Consider the following 4,779-nt stretch of genomic DNA (forward strand, 5'->3'; position numbering starts at 1 on the left):
ATAAATTATTATATACTATAATATATTATATAATATAATAATATTATTAATTTATTATATATATATATATATATATATATATATATATATATATATATATTTGTTTTAATTAGGACAGAATATAATTAAAATTATGCAGTAGAGATTGTTAGAGTAATAAAATAAAATATTGCGTGATAAAGATATCTTAAATTCATAAATTTTTTACTACTTTGTAAATTTCTTTAAGATATTTTAAAGATATCTTTAAAACTTTACATTATTTTAATTCATTTAATTTTTTTGAAAATGTAGTATTATTTATAAAATAGATATTTCGCAGTGTATATTGAATAAATTGTTGATTATGTGATAAAATAATTTCTTTATTCAAAGAGTCTTTTATTAGTTATTAATATATGCACGTTCGTTTATATTTCCGTTCATTAAAAAAAATATTCAATGACTGATTTACAATTAATAGCATCAAGAGTCACATTTTCTTCGATTCATTCGATTATATATTCGAACCAAAAGATATTTAGCTAAACTTATAAATAATAAAAGTATCTCATACTCTATAAAAGAGTAAAATAAGTCTAGCACGATGCCAATGAAACAAACTATTTACTAAATAACAAAAAGATTTTTATATGTTATAAATAGTTCCAAATGTTTCGGCTCATTTTATAGAAACTTTTGTAATTTGTGATTCGTTGAGTCTTTGATTAGATTTTGATAATTTTAAAAAATAATAATTATTCACGCATAATTATACTATTTATTTATTTCTAAGTTTATAAATTATAAAACTGTTTAATTGTTTTTAGAATTTCATGTCTGACGGATGCGGAATCTTTTGCCACTCAAACGAAACTTATAATAAGATTTAAAAAATGATAAAAATTGAAATTAATGAACATTTTATTAGACATGATTCATAAAACGTGGATTTATAATTGACGAGGAACTTTTATTGGAAATAGCATTCGCGCTAATTATGATAGGAAAAAGGTGTTGCTCGTGCTCGTGCCTCTCCGGATTTAGAGCTGTGTTCAGGCCCCAACAAATCGGGCCACAACCACCATCTACTGCTCTCGGTAAGTTAATTCTATTTTTTAATTCCTAATCGATCCGACAATCAATGATAATCGAACATTACATAAACTGATACTTTAAAAAATATTTAATACATTGCACTGAAAAAAAATTACTAAATTTTAATAAATATTTGTTTAAATAATATATTAACTAAACATTTACAATAATGAGTAAATAAATATTTATTTAAAAAATGATACATTTGATTAAATCAAATTAAAGTTTCTTGTATCAAATATATGTTTACACTTAATAAATATTTAGTTAATATTATTCAAAGAAATATTTATTAAAATTTATTACATTGTTTTTCAGTATATTTCGTATTAATATTAATGCCACATATAACATTATTATATATTTGTATGGAGTGTAGTTAGGAAAAAATCCTAATTATGCTATTATTAATGCTGATTAAAAAGTTCAGGAAGGAGTAACTTTTCGAATAGATTACCCTTAATGTTTTCCCGGGGCGAGCTAAATATTCTTGCGGGATTACGATTATCTGCATATCTATCGAAAGTTTGGATTGTATTAAGAAAAAGGAGCTAAAAAATCGTAAGAAAGATAAGAATATTATTTCCCCTTCATTCTGAACAGCTATTGCGTGTTCACTTCTAATATGTGAGTCAATCAATTTTTACGGATCCCTCTCCGATTTCTCGTCTCACATTATCGAGAGTGACGGACGATATATTTACGGATATCAAAAGTAAAATAATTACACATCTACTATTATTAGCAGATGTAATTATTGAAAGCCATAATTATTTATCCGATTACTTTAATCGGTCCTGTATATGTAACTTGTGAGAATCGGAATACAAAAGTAACTATTTCTATAACAATGATATAATTTTTCTTATTTCATTTTTCTTATTTTATTCTTTTGTATTTTTTTTTGTTGTATACAATATTTATTTTCTCCTTTTTATTTTATTTTTATTTTTTCTTCTTTCTTTTTCATTTTTTTAAATATTAATTTAGTTTCAAAATGTTGTAAACAAAATGTTCAAAATGTTACAATATATTGAAAATTATGTACGTAATTCCAGCTTGAGAAAAAGATACTATCTTAAAACGCATAATAAATAGTGATATCTGTCTAAATTTATCTATTTGTTTAGAAATTGCAGGATAATGTAAAAATTTAGTATTTCTGTGAAAATACATTACGTAAGACATTATTTTCTTTAATAAACAAATGAATTTGTCAGGCCGAGTGATCTTTTTGTTGTGTCTTATTCGAGCAAATGTAATATCGCTCTGCAAAATTCACGATCGAATAAATCTCGATAACGAGACATATTCAGTCTGATACCACGTAGTCAATTGACCTCCCTGAGAGCAGAGTTCGGTGTGCGCAAGCGAGGTGAAAAACAATTAATAAAACAGATAAAATAGATGTACGTCGGCGATGTATGAATCACGCGAGTAAAATAATGCGACCTGTATTATACGCTTAATAAATAAATCATTATAAACAGAAGCATGTGCGAGAGGTGCCCCTTCGAGGTGCAGATAATACAGTGATGCATCGTTTAGAGTTGTAAATTTTTCAAATAAATGAATGATGCGAATCATCGCGAAGCTTTTTAACATCGGATTTCTTCAATTCTACGATTTTACAATGTCCAAAAAATCTTATTTGTTAAAATTATTTTGAATTGTTAGTTATGAATAATTCTTATATTAATTTAGATTATTATAATTATATACATTTTATTATTTATTAGGTAATTTCTGAAATTGTATATCTTATTTTCTTCATATAAACATGCTAAATGTTTCAAATGTGAGGATTATGTGTTTTGAAGATATATTGTATTTTTTTTCATATATTATAAACAAGTTACTAATTGTAGAGGATTACATTAACTAAAACGCAATGCAAATAATTTAATTAGTTTTATACTTGATTTACTTTCGTTTATTAAAACAAATTAATATACAAATTTTCTTTTATATAAATTTTCTTGTTTTTTTCTTTGCTCTTGAAGATATCTCATTTCTTTTTTCACAAATATGGAACAAGAGGATTAATCAGAACGTCAATCAATCAAATTAAGCATGTTTTTAAATTTACTAGAATACATAAAAAAAACTTGAATACAACACAGTAAAGAGTTGAACAATCGAATCATGTTATATCAATCTTAACATTTCAATCAAGAAGCGAAGTATTATATACTCTTTCGGTATATCCTAAAGCCTATTTTCAGAATATTGGTCAGGGATGATGTTTGCTACGCTTATAAGTTTTATGTGCCGTAAAAACGTGTGTTTAATCAATGATTTTGGGTGTGATAACAATTACAAGGAACAGTTGACATTAGTTTATATGTAACATATGATGTCATCATTCAAAAGAAAAAAAACACAAGATAATTTGATACGTAGGCGATGATTTTATTATCCCGAATTACAGGAATTGAACGATTGAGATGAGTGATCAAATGATTGAAATAACATAAAGATGTTTATTATCGTCTGCTCGAGTCAAGTATTAATTATATAGTTTATTACGTAATATTGATTTTTAATTCGTCGAGAAATATAAAAAAGTTAAAAATATATTCATATCTATATTCAAATTTCTTAGTACTTTTACTATCTGCAAGTTTTCGTTTTTGCTTGAGTTAGAAAAAGCTTTTGCTCTCCCCAATAATTCAATAAAATTTTCTTGAAAAACATAAAAGGACATATTAAATTATTTTACATTTTCTCAACACAGAACTTCTATATTCTGATAAGCAATCGTATGGTTTACTAATAAACGTAGATTCAATTGATACAAGCGTGATTTGTTCGAGCATGCTCGATTTATCGTGTGTTTTCCATTTGAGAAAATAAACTTCAGATGCAAGTATCAGCTTCCTTTTCCCCTCTGAGGCGCCAGCCTTCATTATGATCATATATATTTAAAAACGGCGGTATTATTCATTAGGTATAATCATCTCGCGAGTGCTATTTATCATGTGCCGAAGATATATGTATATAGATACCCTAATATGCATATATAATCCGCTAACATTCTTGGGAAAAGAATATATATTATAACATACATTCTTTAACATACATTATTTAACCGTTAAATAACAAAAAAAAACAAACCAATTCTGCGCGTTTTATTTAAGAAATTTTTATAATCTCACTTGTCAAAAATGTTAAAATGGGGTCTTGAACTCGTGCATCAGTGGCTTCATTCATCGCCACGAATGAAAGTGAAATTGCGCAAGCGGCGCGCCGTGACCGCTAAACGATGACATCACTTTCGCTGATATAGAATTTGTTATCGCCAATTTTCTTCAAATATTCAGGAAAATATTGAATTAGATATATTTAAATTGTCGACTGAAACTCAAGTTATCACAGAATATTTTATATCGCATTCTAGGTTTCTTCAAACTTAAGAATCAAGAAAAAGTACAGTATATAATAGTTGTTTATCACTATTCTCTAAAAAAAAATTATGGACAGGCTGATTTCACTATCTTCGATTAACCATCTTGATTACATGAATTATTTAAAAATTGTTAAACTTAAAATTAAAATTTTATATATATATATATATATATATATATATATATAATAAATAAATAAATATAGTAGTATATTAGTTAGTCGACTATTATATATTAATATATATATATACGATNTATAACTAATAAAAGGTAGGGTAACGTAAACGGTCGTCCT

The sequence above is a fragment of the Atta cephalotes genome (assembly GCF_000143395.1).
Source record: "Atta cephalotes unplaced genomic scaffold scaffold00025, whole genome shotgun sequence".
Taxonomy (NCBI): Eukaryota; Metazoa; Arthropoda; class Insecta; order Hymenoptera; family Formicidae; genus Atta; species Atta cephalotes.